Source organism: Caretta caretta, chromosome 8 (assembly GCF_965140235.1).
Source record: "Caretta caretta isolate rCarCar2 chromosome 8, rCarCar1.hap1, whole genome shotgun sequence".
In the NCBI taxonomy this organism is placed as follows: Eukaryota; Metazoa; Chordata; order Testudines; family Cheloniidae; genus Caretta; species Caretta caretta.
The window spans coordinates 28,823,610-28,843,821 of NC_134213.1; the positions used below are offsets into that span (position 1 = coordinate 28,823,610).

General features: G+C 39.2%; 1 protein-coding gene and 1 long non-coding RNA gene across 7 annotated transcripts in view; one reads left to right on the plus strand and one right to left on the minus strand.

The window, feature by feature from the left end:
- The window catches only part of LOC125640913 (uncharacterized), a 54,395-nt gene extending 51,313 nt beyond the window's left edge, over window positions 1-3,082 (minus strand). The window contains exon 1 of the long non-coding RNA XR_007357936.2: window positions 2,944-3,082. This is a non-coding gene — a long non-coding RNA (uncharacterized LOC125640913). The remainder of the gene's footprint in view (window positions 1-2,943) is intronic.
- Window positions 1-20,212, plus strand: part of TENM2 (teneurin transmembrane protein 2) — a 2,093,216-nt gene that overhangs the window by 1,631,201 nt on the left and 441,803 nt on the right. The window lies entirely within an intron of this gene.

Here is a 20,212-nt window from a genome sequence, read left to right on the forward strand (position 1 = left end):
CATGCCAGGAAGCATGTGTGTGGGTCCCGAAGGCAGGAGTGACTAAAGGAAGTCCTGGTTACATATCTCCAATGGAGCCATGCTGTCACAGAGTCTCAGGGAGGGCAGAGGACCCTACAGTGGTTCTCAAACTTTTGTATTGGTGACCCCTTTCACACAGTAAGCCTCTGAGTGTGACCCTGCCTTATAAATTAAAAACATTTTTTTTATATTTAATGCTAATATAAATACTGGAGGTGAAGCGGGGTTTGGGGTGGAGGCTGACGGTTTGCAACACCCCATGTAATAACCTTGCAACCCCTGAGGGGTCACGACACCCAGTTTGAGAACCCCTGCAATCTGCGTAAAGGAACAGAACCTCTGTACAGATTGTCCTGAACTTCTGTGAAATCCTTGGAATCTGTAGGCTCCTTGAGGAAAAGTCACAGTCCATTCAGCAGCATTCAGGTTGAGTAGACTCTGTTTCTATCATCTGAAGCTTTTTCCCATAGGAGAGGGTGATATGTTGCAAGACTCTTTTTTTTTTCTTTTTTCTTTCTTTGGGATAAGTGCCAATTTTGTGGATCACTTGAAAACCTAGCAGATTGGCTCTAGAAACTAATATTAGCTTTACGTTTTAGCCAGCACTCTTTTGAGTGGTTTCCAGGCATTTTTAAGGTAGACATAATTTCTCAGAGATGTGCTTAAAAGGATGGAAAAAACTCGGAGTCAAGCTTTATTAGCTCTTGAAGCCAAAACTTGACAGTTGGAGACCTCTTTGAAAGAGAAGTTTTAGAACTTTTTTTAAGTCATGGAAACTGTAAACATTAATGTTTTAAACAAAAAAGTAAGTGCCTCATTAAAATGTGCATATCATGCTGTATGCTGTTTATGCCCTGAAATGAGAAGACTTCACACTTGCTTAATAAAAAATAGCAATTTCTTAATTTCACCCCTGCAGTTCTGGACTGGGAAAATGATTTATTCTGTAGATACTAAGTTTTTACTGTTATCAGAAGTTCGATGCTAGTCAGCATCTTGAAAACGTCCAACAGTGTGATTTATTTTTAACAGAATACGAAGATCCCAATTGTGCCTCAGGTCCTATGCTGAATGAGCTGTTGGCCAGTCAAGAGATTTTTTTTTTGTCATAACAAATACATCTCAGGCAGAGCCTATTGGCCATACAGGATTTTCTCACATTTGTAGACATATGGCTCCTTTGCAGATAGACAGACAGATAGCATCAAAAGAACTCTGTGCAGCTCAAAAGCTTGTCTCTTTTGCCAACAGAAGTCGGTTCAGTAAAAGATATTATCACCCAAGAACAGCAATCTTTTTTTGCATGATGGACACTATATAAAACAAACCTTGAATGGGAATTAGTGGCTAAAACCTTGTAGTTAATTAGGAAAAGTTCTGCTTGCCTTTGTTTTTAGTGATCAAATCATTGATCTGATCCCATGTGTGAACTTTCTTCATGGGCATTCAGATATTAATGGTCATAATTATTGAGCATTGTGCACCAGATTTAAGACTTTATACACTCTTGATGCTGAGAGGATTTTAGCAGAATTAAAGAAGGTTGCTGTTTAAGGTTTTAGTTGGATCTGGCTTCAGATTAACTTTTTCCAAATGAATGCAGGTTTCATGCAGTAGATGCAACTTTTATCATATTTCCTTTAAGGTTATATATGACTTTAACTAAAAAAGCTGTAGTCCTCAGTTTTCATGGGTCACAAAACAAGTACCCATTCCCCCTTATATTTTGCTCTGGCCGTTAATAAGATCTTGATAAATTTACTTTGCCATTCAATGTAGGTAATAGAGGATGGAGTACTGCATGGGTCCATACATTTTCCTGTTGTCTAGGAAATGGCACATACTGTAATCAGTAATGTGATAAATTACTTTGTCGTTATTATTGTGCTTCATTAACTTTTTTCAGGACAGAAAAACATTTCTGTCCTGAAAAAATATATCTTTATCTCTTGTGAGTGTTCCCCATTATTCAGACTTCTACATCATTCTGGATAAATGCAAGATTTACATTTAGATTCCAGTAAATACTTCTAAGAACAGGTATCAAAGGTAAACAAAATATCTCCGAATATACAGCAGCTGCCAAGAGCACTTCAAAAATATAGAAGAGACAGCTCTTTATTTTTAAATTTCAATTTTCCAGGTGTTTTTATGCTCGAATGTCAACAACTTCTTTAATAGCTATTTCACATTATTTTTCATTTGATGTGTCTATTTCTGCTACCGCTTTATGTCTTGACTGGAAGAGTCAGGAAGACTAGAGGATTTCTCATTAATGACATGTGGTGACACTTTACTTTATTGTTCACTGATGACTTTCTGACAGAGATAGATGACATGCTTGGAGTTTCCAAGAAAATGTGATTCCATCATTGAATGGGGGAGCTTTGAAACAATTTTTGTGATTTACAAACAGGTTATGGATGTGCCAAATCTGGCAAACAGTGACATTTACTGTAAAATGTGGAGCACCAGCAGTGGAGTCACTTGATTGTTGTTATGCTGAAATCTGTTTTCTCAATGTTACAGTTGAGCATATATTTTACAGCCCCAAAAATATTAGTTCATATTGTATTAGTTTTATTAACAATACAGAATTAGGGAACGCTCCCTCTTTGTCTGTTTGATAGATTGACACAATATTAAATACAAAAAGTTAGTAAACATTTTGGTTAGTTTCACCTACAGCATTTCAAGCTTTTAAAGAAAGTGGGGAATAATTTTATTGCATTGGGTTATGTGGACCTAGCATGACTGTATAAATGAAAAGATACAATAATGAAAATGTAGAGGAAGAGCCAGGTGGAATATCATAACTGATTCACAGAGCTTCTAGGCAAAAATCTAGGAAATTTAAATTGTGAATAACATTTGTAAAACAGAGTCAAGTAGAAATAAAAATAACATTCTTCCTGTTCTCACCTCTTTCCTGTTCCCATGGCATAGAAGGAACTTCCTTCATACTGGGCCAAAGTACTCAGCAACAACTGTCATTGGTGTGTGCTCTGGAAAACATGTTTCCTCAGATCATAATATTCTTGTCACAAGCATAGACCCTCAGGACAATGAGCTCTCTGTTTCCTGTGGAACTTTAAATCCAGTTCAGGAATCCCAAATATAGTCCTGTGGCTGCCACTTAACCATTGGATTGCTGCTGGATATTTCAAGTATGTCTAGTAGGGCAGAAGACACCCACAGTGCTGCAGAATGTACCACAGATATCCTTACATTACAACATCACAAAGAATTGAGCTTTAGGAAAATGGATCAAAAAATCTCATCCAAAACCAAGAATACTAATGTTACACAATTTACCAAAAAACAAACAAACAAAAAAAACAACAAAAAGAGGGGGAAAAATTTTCCTTTAAATCCAGACTTTAGCTTACAGGAGACTGTCAGCTAGTGTTCTGAGTTTTCATAGATTCATAGACTGTAAGAGCAGAAGGGACCATTCTGATCATCTAGTTTGTCTTCCTACATAACACAAGCCATAGGATTTCACCCAGTAATTCCTTCATCAAGTCCATATTTTGTGCTTGAGTGTGGGCACATTTTTTTAGAAAAACATCTAGTGTTTTAAGATTCTTACTGAGCCTGTAAAATGGTCATTTTTCTTCTGTTTATTTTATCATTTTTACTACTGTCCGTTTACTTTTCTAAATCAAATTGCTTTTAAAAGCTCGGTCTAATCCGAGCTCTGTAACCCCTGTCCTGGAGGAGGTATACATAGGCTTAATTTTGAGCACATGAATAATCCCCAATAGCTTCTATGAGACTATTCACATGCTTAAAGATAAGCACTGCATAAGTCCTAGCAGGATCAAGATGTAGCTATATATTCCAAAGATTGTACTATTGTAAATTGTCTCTCAGGAAGTCCTGGATGTCACTCCAGACTTCCTGCTCCTGCTGAGAGCCATAAATTGTATTTCCTAACTGCACAACTTCAGTGGTGGTAGTCGATGATCATCATTGTACCTGGCATTAAGGGACCATAATGGCGGCAGTGGGGTTCAGAATCTCACCTAAGGAAACTAATCATAATCATTTCATCATAATGTTCTGTGTCAGCCCTGCAGGGGAACTAGAGATTAAAATCATATAATTTATTCTACAATAAACAAATTAGAGATTAAAATAATATAAATTATTCTACAATAAATAAACCATACATATAAAAACTGGAGATGTTCCTCTCCAAGTGCCTCTGACTCAACTGGTCGCCCCGCCTTCACACTGCATGCATTCAGTGGATCTGCAGCATACACAATTTGGAAAGTCAGCAACAGCAATCTTTCTGCAAACCTAGAGGATAAAACACAGTTATCACAGCAGCTAAAGCCCTTCTTCCTTGAGTTTCAATCTGTGGTGGACAACATACTGTGCTACTAGATTTCACCTGAAACTGTCTTTCGCTCCAGTTAACAAGGTTCCTCATCTTTTTGAGTTCTAGTTCTATAGCTGAGATGTTCGTAAGTGAATGTAAAAAAAGTATTTATTTTATATTTTTAACTTTGTATTTTTCAGTCCACCAACAACATATAACTAATTACATTTGATGACTGTATATATCCTGTTTTCATCAGATGCTGAAAAAATGCTGTCATTTGAAGTTGTGGAGTTTTAATATCTGTGTAAGTTTCTTTTACGGATGCTACTGAAATAGAATATACTATCACAATGAATAAAAACAGGAAGGTTTAGATTTTTTGATTAGTGATATGTCAGTAGTGGAATGTGCATGTTTGTCAGTTGCATACACAAACCAAAAGAATACTTGACTCTCTGTTTTTACAAATGTTCTTCACAATTTAATTTCCTATCTTTTTGCCTCGTTATGATATTCTACATATCTTTTCCTTTACATTTTCATTATTGTATATATTCATTTACACAGTCACGCTCGGTCAACAAGACCCAGTGCAATAAATCAAGACATGATGGCAATTACTTAGGGGTATTTACCTTTTTAGCTTGGATAGTGGACTTCAGCATAACAGTGGAGGGTCTAGGGGTCTGCCCATAACTCATTTCTTGGAAAAAGAAAAATTGATTACAGGGGTTGAACGAGAGACCTAACCAAAACTAGATACATCCAACCAAGGTGCTCTGTGAAAGACAGAATCTGAGCCATATTTTAGCAATAAAAAGGGAGCTATTAATTGTTGTTAAGCATCGTCTCTTACTCAGAGGGCTATCTTCTAGAAAGCAGAGAATGAAACTATCTTGCCAGCCCCCTAATGTAAAAGAAAATGTAAGAGAAATGTAAGAGAAAAGTGCTTTGAAAAGCAGGAATGGCTGCCCTAGGTTGAGGAGGTATGCTTGGGCATGCAAGCTGACCCACATGCATGGACTTGATAAATAGGGCCTGGAGACAGCTAAGAGGAATTGGCATTTGGACAGCAAGGAAGGCTGCCAATCTGACCAGGGGGGTCAGCGGGGGTATTGCTTTCACTTAAGTTGAGAATGCCGAATTTAGTTTCGTTTATGGAAAGGCATAGATACATTAGATACATTAAGCAACCTGTGTCTTTTGTTTCAATTTCATTCTTTCTATTTTTACTAATACTATTACTATTATTAGTATTACTAATACTATTTTTACTATTTTGTTCTATTAAGATTACGGCTGTCTTGGTAATTTCACACAGACATCCCCAAAGGGAAGAGAGCTCTCTGTAATCTCTGAAGAGAGGTGCTGAAGGATAAGGAGCTCGTGAAACTAAAAATCCCATTCAGCCTTGGTCAAGGGACATGGACAGGGATGTCCTATCCCAGTGAGTTGTGTTGTCATCAGGCTGCAGAAGGCAAATGCCCGAGGAAGAGATAAGAGTTGTAGGGAGTATAGGTTACAAGATATGGAAGATAACAATGGTACATAAAAGATCAGGACACTGCTAAATGTTGAGTGAGTTTTCTACACTTATAGTAAAACTGCATTAGGTCTAAATTATTGGGTCAGTTATGTATCCATAATTATAAACCAAAATAGTCAGGCTCTATCATGCATCCTCCCATGTAAAACCACAGGAATAGATTTGTGTGGGCTTCTATGTCCTGACACATATCTTGCTGAAGAGAGTAATTAATATTTAATTGAAAAATACTCTGGGTAACGTTTTCTGGTCCACCAAGGTTGCTTTGCTCTTCTCTGCGGATAGAAAACAACCATAAACCCCTTACCAAGCCAGTTTCTATTTTTACTGGAGGATTTCCCATAGATAGACAAAACTCTAGTGATGTAGGGCCAACATGGCATTTCCTAGGCCACTCCCACGTCTGAACCCTGGCATACAGTTGTGTGTCATGGGGAAAGGGGGTTGGCTGAGCATGTCTACACCATGGTGATTCCTGGATGCCAGAACAACCTCTTGGAGCCATAGGAGTCTAGGTAGAGCAGCCATCAGGCCAACCTACTTTATGCTGAGGACTGGTCTGTGGCTGGCTGGTCTCCAGTCGGGGACACAAATTAGTTTTAAATGTTCCTTTGCCTCTCCTGATTTTTGTGGCACCAAAAGTATTATGCTTTACTAAATTGTGGAGAGCAAACCAAGAGAGTCAATAATAGGGGGCCTGTTCTCTGCCTAATTACACCTGTTCAAAGTGTTAGAGGATGTATACCCACTTTGCATAGATGTAAATGACTGCCCAAGGTTCAAGACACAGGGAAACCGGCCCTTTGAAGTACTAAAGCTGAAACCTATGACTCCTCTTATCGTATCCTGCCATTGAAGGGTGTTCAAATCAATCCATAATGAAATAGCGCGATGAATACCACAAAGCCTTGGCACAAAGTTGAGGATAATGTGCCAACAAAGTTCAGTGAGTTTTATCATTGTCTTAATATTAATTAGGTGTGTAGTTGCAGCAGTTTCTGCATTCGGCCTATAGTTTCTTTGGTATAATATTAGATATACTCTTGGTGTTTTAGAAACCTATTTTGTCAATTCAGACATGCGATTTTGTTCTTAAGCTTTTCATTGATTCACAGACAGAAAGCACACAGTTCATTTACCACCAAAAAGAACAGAGTGGATGCATTTTCTTCCTTCAAATAATGACCATGAGTTGACTTAATGGGAAACAGTAACAACAAAAGTTTAAAAGTCCTGTAATTGTTGCCTAATGGTACCTCAGTGGCAGTTCCAATACACCAGTTAACGTATGATGTTTCACCGCAGGATGCCTGATCAAAACAGCTTTAAAAAACACCTTAATCTCTTATAATTTGATGTAGACAAAATGAGGACTGGAGAAATGAGGGGAAAAGCGATACAGGCATATTGAACTGACTAGCATGGGGAGATTGGGTTTATGGGGCAGGAGGAAAAGCACTGTTCAGAAATAAAACATGTTGAATTCAGAACATTGTATCTAATGCAATAGTTAAAGCAGCTATTCAAAAGAACACAAAGCTGAGAGAGGGAAAAATGAAAGAAGCTTTTTCATAGTGTTTGAAAATCTTCCCATTAACTGAACACAATGTGCAACAGCAAACATATGGATCAGTCTCATTAAGAAGAAAGAAAATTGTTTGAAATAAACCTCAAAGAGGAAGAAAAGAGGTTGCTTTTTGGGAAATGACTACACTCTTGTTGTCAAGACAAAAGAGTAATGGAGTTAAATTAGAGCAACTATCAGCTTGATAGGTTTAAGCAGAGATAGAGCTACAGTACAACAGCCAAACTCTCTCTGGTGTGAAAAAAGAAATTAGCAGGTCTGTTAAGTAACCTGGATTTCAATAATGATCTGTTATCCCTGTTTTTCAATGATAGGAAGCACTTTCCTTTTTTGGTGTACGAGGTAGGAATCAGAGAAAAGTTGGGGTGATGCTGGTTTTGCAGGTACAGTACGTAGTACAGAATTCTGAAAACAAGTTGTCCAAATAAGCTATAGTGTTCTTTTTATTCAAAACATGAATGCCCTCAAAAATTGTAAATACATTTGTTATCTATCCCCTTGTCCATCCTTTGGCACTGATTCATCAGGGTATTTAAGCACACGAGTAAGCAGTGGGACTACTTGCATGCTTATTGTTGGGCATATGGTTAAGTACCTTGATACATCAGGGCCTTTGGCATGATATTATTTTAAAAAACATTAGATATTAGAAATGGGGGAAAGATTAATCCAGATCATCTTCCTTCACCAATTGTTCTCTTTGGTCTAACGAAGCACTTAAAGTTGTGCTTAACTTTAAGCACACGAGCAGTCCCATTGAAGCTCAGGCAAGAATCATACTGAATTTCTCCTCTTAAAAAACAAAACAAAACTCTGGCAGCTAGAGTCTTCATAACAAAGAGTGACTTATTGGATTTATTCACCAGTAACCTGAGACAGACCAATGATCTTGAAAGTGGCAATCATTCATATAAAAGTCTGCATTTTGGGATGGAGAAATGTAGTAATTTTAAGCACATGGGCAATTTTCCCCCTTTGCTTCCTTTTTTGAAGAAGTCAGCAGACATTTTTATATTTAGGGTAGATTGTGATATTTTATATGGTTTGCTCTAACTATTAATAGCACTGAATACCCTAGGTGTTCATTTTCAGAAAGCCCTAGAGGTAAAGGACTTGTGGCACTCAGGTGCACGTTTTATCTCGCTTCTTGTGATACTGTGTAGGAAATGCAAGTGCTTATCTCTCTCTCTTTAAATAGCCTCTCTGACATAAGGCAGGAAACAGTCAACAGCCTTTTTACAAACTGGCATCTGAATTTCTCCTGATGCTAATGTTGTACTAATTGGTTACCTGGATGCTAGTCAGTAATTAAAATAAAGTAGGAAAGGGAGCTGATAAAATGAAAATAATATAACAAAAAGGGTTCTATTTCATTTAGTATAGAAAATTAATTGCTACAGAGCTGCTTCTTGTCCCAGCTACATTCATCTAAATGCTCCTGCATTGTCGTCCTTGTATGGCTTCAGTATGCAGGGCCCAGGGAACTCCAAAACAGTGGGGACAAGGAAATTTATGCCAAAGGTCAGATCCTTCCTTTTCCCCCAGCTGCAGGAGTCCCTGGTTTGTGGGCCAACTTTGCTTATTCATTTTGCCCTAGGCTACCATTTTTTGTTGTCTGGCTGCCTGTCCCTTCCCCAGGAGGGTGAGTTGTACTGTTTTCTGTAGGTATGAGCCATAGCAAGATGGTTTTGATGCCTGAGCCATAAGAAAGAGCTCTCCAAGCAGGTAAACTCTGTATTGCACAGTGAGCCCTGAATCCTACAGACTGACATACCCCACTCTATGAGGGTAAAAAATGATCAGTCTGGATTTACTGAAAACTGTCTCTTCACTCTCCATAGCACTTGTGAACTGTCTGTTACTCTTGCATGAGCGTGTTCTTTTCTGCCCTCATATCTTTCAGCAGTATTTATTGAAGTAATTTGATCAACTTTTCTCCCTTCCATTTTTTCACAATTGTATTCTAATCTGTCTTAATTTGTGTTGTCACATGGGAGGTACCAAATTTATGAATAGATTTTAAAATGATCTCCCATTGCACCATGCTTATTCTAATTTAATTAGATATTTAAGGGTTTAAAGCATTAAGAATGGCATCATTGTTCTTGCCTTGACAACTTTATCACAAAACTAAGGAAGTCCCTAGAAAAATCCTTTAAGACTTTCAAATCTGTTGCTTTTCCTCCTTAGTTAATTCTACATTGTTATAAGATGTGGATATGCTCTTAAAAAATACTATTTGGTTAGAGATAATATTGTATTTTTTTTCCAGAGAAGGAGGCAAAAATAAACTGCCAACAAGCAAAAAGTCATATTTAATCATCAGAAGTTTCTGGCCAAGATTTTTCAAAAATTGCTAGTGTTTCTGGGTGTCTCCATTGTTAACCTGCTGAGCATCCATCCACTCTTGTAAAATCAAGACCCTTTAAGGTATCCCAAGTGGGGCAGCGAAAAAGAAGACAGACAAAATCACAAGTCATTTTTTAAACTTGAGGCTTATTTTAAATGGCTATGATGCCGTAGTTGTGAAGTGACACATTTCAAAAGTGTTAGAGAACGGGTCACAATCTTTGCAACATTGTACTAATTGGTACCATAGTAACAGTGTTGTACTCCAGTAGTATTGGAATATGCAAATTTAGTAAAATTAACTGTATGTGCTTTAATTGATTTTTTCCAGTTGTGACTCAACCATCAGTGTGCTATCCCCTGCCTGATTTGAAATCAAACACTAAGAATTTGGAAGGATAAAATCCAGGTTTTCAAAGCACCATAGGTTAATAGAAACATTCAGCATGCAAGTGAAGCTAATCAAGATAAATGTTGTCAGAAACTAACCTACATTTCAGGCGCACTGTCATAAATATAAAGGGAAGGGTAACCACCTTTCTGTATACAGTGATATAAAATCCCTCCTGGCCAGAGGCAAAACCCTTTCATCTGTAAAGGGTTAAGAAGCTAGGATAACCTTGCTGGCACCTGACCAAAATGACCAATGAGGAGACAAGATACTTTCAAATCTGGATGGGGGGAAACAAAGGGTTCGTCTGTCTGTGTGATGGTTTTGCCGGGAACAGATCAGGAATGGAGCCGTACAACTGTTAGTTAGTAAGTAATCTAGCTAGAAATGCGTTGGATTTCCTTTTGTTCAATGGCTAGTAAAATAAGCTGTGCTGTATGGAATGTATATTCCTGGTTTTGCGTCTTTTTGTAACGTAAAGTTTTGCCTAGAGGGATTCTCTATGTTTTGAATCTGATTACCCTGTAAGGTATTTACCATACGGATTTTACAGAGGTGATTCTTTTACCTTTTCTTTAATTAAAATTCTTCTTTTAAGAACCTGATTGCTTTTTCATTGTTCTTAAGATCCAAGGGTTTTGGTCTGTGTTTACCTGTACCAATTGGTGAGGATTATTATCAAGCCTTCCCCAGGAAAGGGGGTGTAGGGCTTGGACGGATATTTTGGGGGAAGACGTCTCCAAGTGGGCTCTTTCCCTGGTCTTTGTGTAAGATGCTTGGCAGTGGCAGCATACAGTTCAAGGACAAGGCAAAGTACCTTGGGGAAGTTTTAATCTAAACTGGTAAGGATAAGCTTAGGGGGTCTTTCATGCAGGTCCCCACATCTGTACCCTAGAATTCAAAGTGGGGAAGGAACCTTGACACGCACTTTGTTTATCTTGCTTTTCTTCTGATCTATCCCTGTCAAGGTTCCTCCCCCACTCTGAACTCTAGGGTACAGATGTAGGGACCTGCATGAAAAAACCCCCTAAGCTTATCTTTACCAGCTTAGGTCAAAACTTCCCCAAGGTACAAAATATTACACCCGTTATCCTTGGAATGGCCGCTACCACCACCAAACTAATACTGGTTACTGGGGAAGAGCTGTTTGGACGCGTCTTTCCCCCCAAAATACTTCCCAAAACCTTGCACCCCACTTCCTGGACAAGGTTTAGTAAAAAGCCTCACCAATTTGCCTAGGTGACTACAGACCCAGACCCTTGGATCTTAAGAACAATGAACAATCCTCCCAACACTTGCACCCCCCCTTTCCTGGGAAATGTTGGATAAAAAGCCTCACCAATTTGCATAGGTGACCACAGACCCAAACCCTTGGATCTGAGAACAATGAAAAAGCATTCAGTTTTTTACAAGAAGACTTTTATTAAAAATAGAAGTAAATAGAAATAAAGAAATCCCCCCTGTAAAATCAGGATGGTAGATATCTTACAGGGTAATTAGATTCAAAAACATAGAGAACCCCTCTAGGCAAAACCTTAAGTTACAAAAAAGATGCACAGACAGAAATAGTTATTCTATTCAGCACAATGCTTTTCTCAGCCATTTAAAGGAATCATAATCTAACACATACCTAGCTAGATTACTTACTAAAAGTTCTAAGACTCCATTCCTGTTCTGTCTCTGGCAAGAGCAGCATACAGACAGATACTGACCCCTTTGTTTCTCTCCCTCCTCCCAGCTTTTGAAAGTATCTTGTCTCCTCATTGGTCATTTTGGTCAGGTGCCAGCGAGGTTACCTTTAGCTTCTTAACCCTTTACAGGTGAGAGGAGCTTTCCCCTGGCCAGGAGGGATTTCAAAGGGGTTTACCCTTCCCTTTATATTTATGACAATCCCCGTAACAGGTAGATGAAGGTAAAATGCTTCTGCTTCAGGTCAAAGCATGAGACACGAATTTTGACATTATGGGGTGCATGCCTATAAGGAAAGGAGATAGTGTTGATCTTAAGATTCAGTGGGCTGCATAGTTCTGACTTTTGTGCAGGTGCCTAAGTAAGACTGGTGGGTGGGGAAGAGAAGGGTGTTAGGAGACCTCGCTTGCCCTGCCCAAATGATAGTCTCAGTCACTCAGGGACAGAGGGCCTGATGTCTGTCAATTATTGTATTTTGTGGGAAGGAAAAATTGCTAAGAGTGTTTTTTAAAAAACAGTAAATCCATAATCTCTCTGTGACTAGCTAAAGTAGAAGCAAGATACATCCACCATGAGGGCATAATCTTAACTCCTATAGCCAAGAGCAATTGACAGAAAATCAAAGATTAATCCCATTGATTTGTCTGGGGAGGTGGGAATGAAAATGAGATGTGGAATGCTGCACTTGGAGACAGAAAAGTAGGGAAAGGAACCTCTTAGGGCATATCTTCACGGCAAACTTAACTCAGGTGATTGGCACCTGGGTCAGAACACCCAATTTAGCAGTCCAGGTATGATGAGCTATGTAACAAAGTTGTACCTGCATTGTTGGGTCTTAGTTAATGCTACATTCACCCGTGTATGTTTCAAGGGCTTCTGGGTGCACATCCCATAGTTCTTAGTGTTGCAATGAGATGAATTTCTCTATGATTCTTTCCCGGTGAATTGTGGGAGAACTTGCCTGTTCTTCTGGGAACACTTTATGAACTGTGGGGAGGCATTTAAGGACTATCAGCGCTTGAGTGTTTCAATCTAAGTCCTCACTGCAAAGTGAGTGTTACTTGATTGAGTGAAAGCTGCACCTGAGCTCTAATTTATACCTCCATTTGGGCCAGGTAGACCTGGGTTTAAAGCACCACCAAGCTTGGGTGATAAGGCTTTGGGTGTGGGTGGAAGGGGCTGGTGCAACATCTGAGTAAGAACACAGAGTTAGCGCTGGGTGCAGACATACCTTAAGCCCCATCCCAGTGAGGCAATGCTTGTTCCATGGGAGAAAAATACTGTGACATTTGCATCACATTGGACTCCCAGTCAAACACTCTTTTGTGGAAATTTTAATGTAACCACACCCTGATATAGCAATAACCTCTAACTCTTAGGACATAAGTAGGTCACGTAAGGGATATATGGAGAGAGGCTGACTAGGGAATGATCAGAGAGGGACTTGATTTCTAAAGGGAGAAAAATTTCTCAAAGTATTGGAAACTCAGCAAACACTAGTTAGAGATGTTATGAAAAGAAACATTTGATATGCAGGACACATTTGAAGAGGTTCAGTGGACAATGCATGCTCTTCCCATGTATCCGTGAGATTGTACCCCAAAGGGGATTGGGAGAAACTCTGGCCATGCCTTCTGTCTACCCCACCTATTGAGTGAGCTAGGCATGTGCATAGGAGAGTGAGTAACTCAAGATAATGGTAATTTCAAGATGTCCAAAAATATTGAGTTAAGGGAGCAACCTCATAACTGTCATCCAACTTTATGCCTCTGGAAACTTTTTTTGTATTGTGCTCACTAACAAAGCAACCGTTTTAACATTTAGCAAGAGGTCATATGAGGCATTCCCTTTTAAAGAGTTACTTTAAATTGGTGATATTTGACATTTATGATTTGTCTGTGAAAGAAAAAGTTATTTTATCCAGTGATACAATTCTTTGAGAAGATTTAGAACCCCTAGGAATATTTTTCTTAATGTGATGTCATTGTAATCTATTGGACAGTATATAGCAGCTTTTAGGAATGTGACCAGACAAGAAAGCATCAGCATAGAGCATGTGTTATGAATAACATAGCATTTTGCATATGCCACAGCATACTGTAAGATCGGAACTGGTACAAATACATCACAAACTGCTTCCTGGCATATGTGATGTACAAACAACCCTTCTAAAACAGCAGAGAAGATCTCTCATGCTTCTAGATTAAACCATCTCTATTGAGCAGAACGATGATGGCTGGAAAGGAGAGCAAATGTTGGAGTGGGAGTTCTTTAAGAAAGAAAGGTGAAGACACTAATGAAAATGATCAAGAATGCTTGAAAACTAGCCTAGTGTTCCTCTTCAACAATACGCTCCTTATTATCAGATTTTAGCAGGTTTCTTTAAAACTGCACTCACAAAATTTGAGTGCATTTGTTTTGCTTACTCAGACAGATGACTTTTCCAACCCTGTAGATTCAGTTTGAGCAGACCTGCTGAAAATTTGCCATAACATGTCAGTCTTCTTAGCCACATATTTTACAATTTAAAAAAAATTCAACCCAGGGCATAGGCGAAGGAGTGGTGGAGGGTGGAAGTATATTGTGAGGACTCGGCCAAGCAGGTGCTCCCCTCTCTATACGAGCAGCTTCCAGGGCTGGATGCCAAGGAAAATCATGGCTATTCTAAGAAACATAGTTTCTATAGTGACCCTGTGTAGGCAGAACTCAACGGCATATAATCTGTCCTATATTTTACCTGGAAGACACAGATATTCTGTGACTGAGTTGGAAGTGCCTCCCCCTTTTGGAACTCTAGCTCTCTATATAGTGCAGTATATTACCAAGGAGTGTTTGGTTATTCATTGGAAATATCTCTCAAAAAGAACTTGTAGTAATTTATTTTTATGAATCACATTCCTAATTCATAATTTTTAATTAACATGAGTGACCTATTATTCTCGTTGTGGATAGCATTAATATTGAGATGTACTGTATAGTTAATGAGAAATTTGATCTTTCAAAATCCTATTTGAAATATCTAAAATTAGATCTGCTGTAAATCAATAAATATACATATGGGCAGTAAATTATGTCTTACCCACGGGCATACCATAGAACTTTACCTTTCAGTGCGCCATTTTCAATAAAATCTCTTTCCCACCATGGCAATCCACATACACCTCGTAATGTAGCTTTTCTGAGCTTGAATGTCTTTCCATTCTATCTAGTCTTTGTTGTAACCATCACTGTATAGTTGAAATTGAGTCTATTTCACCTACTGTCCAGAGCCATTTCAGAAGTTTAAGAAATAGTAATAGAGCCCTGCATAGATACAAAATTTGTATCCAGATCCGATCCGCAAACATAGACAGAAAGCTGATATCCACAGATTTGCAGGGCTCTATATATTAACACATTTTTTTGCTAATAGAAGAATAGAATACCAGGTTGTAGCAAGTATTGGAGCCTTGTAATTTCCCTTTGGAAGAGAAATCAGTGATGTAGAAGCATGGTGTTTTCTCTGTGTAACTTATTTACACTCTAACCGTTAGTCCTTGTACAGAGAACACAAACAACATACCAGTAAATCTCTTTTTCAGAAATCTCATCCTAAGCAATAGTGTCTGGTCCCCACAAAGCAACTCTGCACCAAGAATTAACTCTAGATCAACGGAATAAGGCAGAGTTTGCAATAGATGCCCCCGTCCCAAAAAGATCCTAACAAACTACAATACTTCATTTCTTCAAAGACTGTACACTGTTCACGCACACTAAGAAAAAAAGCTTGTAAGACCATGTGTAACAGTGTCATCTAGTGACTGCTGCTATAACAATCCTCAGGGTACTAACCTGTTTGGATGGTCAATCTCAATAGCATTCCCGTTTTTCCCTAATATAATTCAGGTGTCTGATACCCATCTCTTCCCCTTTCTGACTATAAATGGACTCTAGACTCATCTGTCATGGGCAGCTTTTGCTTCCATAATCCTTCCTGCTCCTCACTGACTTGTAGCTCCAACTCAGCCTCTAGTTGCTAATCTGCTGGTCACCTGAGCCACCTATAATCCCCTTCCCATACGTCAAATCCTCCCACACCCTTTGTGACCTCTGATCTGATGAGATTTCCCAGTTGCCAAAATTATTTTCTTCCTTCCTTCCCTTATGAAAATAATTTGAAAGGTTTATCTAGTTTTCACTTCAACGATCTGATCACCATAGGCCTTAGGAGTTATGGTAAGTTCTGGCTGGTGACATCCCTGGTGTAATTGAAAAGAAGGAGTGAAAGAAAATAACACTTTAATGCTTGGAAGTTTGGTGAATTTCCTCAACTCACCAAGTGTGAGGCAGACTAGGAATGAAGAAATATAGAGGGTTAAAATTTAACCAAGACAGACCAAGCTAAACGTGTCCATCATACTCTGTTCTTTCAGCATTTAACAATTCTGTTGTGCAAGATATTTGAACATTTTGTAGCATCCGTCAACTGAAATATACCAGTTGATTCCGAAATGAGTCCTCAGAAACCACTTACATCTACTTAAATCAAAACACAGGTGATTTCATAGGTAAAATAACTTTTTAAATTAAGCTTTATAAAATGGAGATTTGAAAGCAGCAATAAAACACACACACACTTATATATATATATATATATATATATATATATATATATATATATATAAAGCACTTGTCAAAAAATGTTAACCTGGTGAGACGTGGAAATGTCAGACACATTACATGTGCAGGACGTGCAGTTGGCATTTTGCTGTCAGCAGGGGAGTTCTTCTACAACTAATTCCTCAGGAACCACATGCTGAGTCTATCTGCAGGGAGGGAAAAGGGGGTGGGGGAATGGAAGCAGATATTGTTTATATGATGGGAGGAGGGTTTCTTCCCTGCTGCAGAAGACCTCAGTTGTGTCTGGAAAAGTGCCAATGATTTTCTAGAGTTAGAGATTGAGAGACAGTGAATAAAATTTATGCTTTCCTCCAGGAGTGAGACAAACTATACTTCTCATTAGCATTGCAGGCACAATTGAGTGAATTCTACTCTCCTTCATGTAAAGAGAGGTTACAATTTTTTCTCCTCCTGCAAGTTTAAATATCTGTCTGTTGCTTTATTATGGCTGGTGTGTTTGGATTTGGCGAGACTCTATTTTATTAGATTTTTTTTCAAATATGGAAAAAGGGAGGCGGGGGGAACCACCCTTGGTAGCCTTCTTTAACTTGTGATTGCTTTATCTTTTTTTGGTAAGGCTTTTTGCCAGGTTCTGACAAATGATGATTAAATTGTTTGGTATAATGTTAGATTTAAAAAGGATCTTCTAGCCTCTGGAATGTACAATGTTCATCAGTTCTACTCATGCTCAGCATAATTATTAATATGTAACTTAGTACTGTTGGTTGATTCGCAGCTGTGAAAAACAGTCCTGAGAAATGGAAGCAAAATAATATTATAAACCATAAATAACTTTTCCCCCTAGATAATGTCATGTAAAATCAATTCACTGACAAATGTGCAAACTTCATCTGTTACGTAGATATTATTTAAGGTTAGTCCATCCACTTCTCTTTGTCTCATTGTTTCTGCTGAGACCACCTTGTGGTGGATATGAATACACCATTAATGAGCATGAGTTATGGGTTTTACCCTCTCTTAGGAGCTAATATTAAATCATTTTAAGAAAAAATTATATTGGAGTTGCGGGGGCTGGCAAGTGATTAATTCCATGGACCTGACTTTCTTTACAAGGCTGCTCCCTTATTATTCTTATTTTGTGATAGGATAAAATACATTCTGCAGTGCAAGGCATTCCACAATACCATATTACTTTACAACAATTCAGAATGGTCTGGTCCAATCCACTCCTTAGTCCCCATCCCTAAACTTTGGGGGCATACACTGTTCCACTCCTCCAAGGGAGGGGGGAGGGATATCTCAGTGGTTTGAGCATTGGCCTGCTAAACCCAGGGTTGTGAGTTCAATACTTGAGGGGGCCATTTGGGATCTGGGGCAAAAATTGGGGATTGGTCCTGCTTTGAGCAGGGAGTTGGACTAGATGACCTCCTGAGGTCCCTTCCAACCCTGATATTCTGTGATCCTATAAGTCAGGAGGTCTGGTGCATGCATTTTAAAGTATGCCCCCATTCTGCCCTTTTGAACTTTCCCATGCTCCAGGCAGGAGTTGTACAGACCCTCCAGAATAAGAGTGAAAAACCACACAATTTTTCCCAGTTTTCTCTTGTGTTCCATTCTTTAGTTATGCCCAGATAGAGCCAGGAGTTTGCCCTATTAATTGCAGTAGGAATTATGTACAGCTTGTTGTTCCAACCCCATTCACGATGAAACAGAAATGGTAAAACATACATGACCTTTTAGTTCATCCAAAATGTAAGTATTTCGAATGTTTCCTTCTCATTGCTCCTTTATAAAAAGGTCACAAACTGGTTTCACAGTCCTTTGCAACAGAATCTCTTTCCATAATCATATTTTTCTAAATAGCAAAGAAATGTGGGGTTTCTTTGTTTTTGGTTTTCAGTAACTAAAGCCCTGATCTTGAAAACCCTAAAGCTTTCCCCCTGTAAAATCAAGCTTGGGCTTTACTTATGTAAAATCACTGTCTTAAATTAGGCTTATTATTAATTTGGGCTTATTATATTGCTCTTTTGACCAGGAGATTGACAGTCGATGTTCGGTCGCCGGTTAGTCACGGTTTTCCACTTAAGAGTGTGGATTTTCATAAAGGTTGTCATCTTCCCTCCCCCTGCGTGGTGTCTCAGTGCTTGGACTCCAGTCTGAGCCCAAAATGTTTACACTACAATTTTACAGCCATGCAGCCTGAGCTCCATGAGCTTGAGTCAACTAACCTGGGCATACTACAGCCATGATGTGGGTCTTTTGCTGCAGTATAGATATACCCTTAGGCAATTTTGAAAATGTTACCTTAAGCTTATCAAACATAGACTGTTCCCTGAACCAAGTGGTACTGCATCACGTAACATTTTACATATATGAAACCCATCAGTTTTAGGTTGTGTGGTGTAATGTACACGGAACCTGGCTCTGCCACTGACCTGCTGTGAACCTTGAGCAAGTCACGTCACCTTTCTGTTGCCCCCATTTCTCCATCTGTAAAATGAAGATAATGCTTTTGCTCCTTCAAGTCTTTCTCTGTAGGGATCACACTTGTGCATATACAACTCATGAGTGTGAGGTTGGAATCTTGACCAGCAGCATCCACTGGGGCCACAACTACTACCACATGTCCTCATGCTCCCTACCACCAAGCGCACATAGGACAGGGCAGCCCCGACCACATCTCAGTTCCCTCTTGTCACTTATGGCAGCAAGATGGAACTTAGTGTCATAGCATCAGTCATAGGATCAAACTGTGAAGTTGTTGATTTTTAGTTTAGTTACTTTAGCACAGAGAAAGCCTTGTGTCCTGTTGGTACAGCCTCTTAAATAACCATTACTTGGCATGGTGGTGAGGTGCTTTCCCACCTAACAACCAAACCTAAACCCTCTGGCTTCAAGCCAGGCATGTCATGTGACAATCATTCTACTAACTGATGGGCATGTCAGTGCCTTTTCTTTATAGGCAGGAGCCACATTCCTGGCCACTGTTAGTCCGTCTCTGCCAGAGATATTTGGTTAAAGCTCTGCCTACTGGAATAATCCATGAGGAGAGGGTCAAATTCAGAAGGACATTCCTCCGACTCCAGAAAGTGATTCTCCTCCCAGAGATTCCACTCCTTCAGTGCCCCAGTAAACAGGGGAGCCTAGTCCAAAGGCTTCCATCATCAGTTCTCAGAAAAGGTCTGCTGTCCCTTCAGCTGATGTCCTTGCTCCTCCAAATCAAGTTTGGCACCACGTATGTGGACAGCGCTGAACCTGGAAACACCTCTACAATGTTAAGGCAGGGCAGATCTGAGCTCTGCTCGAAGGGTGACTTACAGAACCAATCCTCTTCATTGGGATAGGAGAAGTAAGTCCCCTGACCCTTCCTCTACCAGGAACAAACAATTATCTGACAGATTACCTAAGCAAACAGTATTCAGCCAACCATGAGTGGTCACTGAAGGACACTGATCTCAAGACTATATTCCACAAATGGGGCTCCCCTGTGATACATATGTTTGCTGCCAACAAATGCCTTCTCTTCTGCCCCAGAGCAGGGTACCAGCCTGGGGTCCTTCCAGGATGCTTTCATCATCCCTGGTTTCAAGATCTACTGCATCTGTAAACACAGCTACTGATCCCTCTCCCTGGTCTCCAGGCTTACTCTCCCAGAATCGAAGACAAATTCTCCACCCA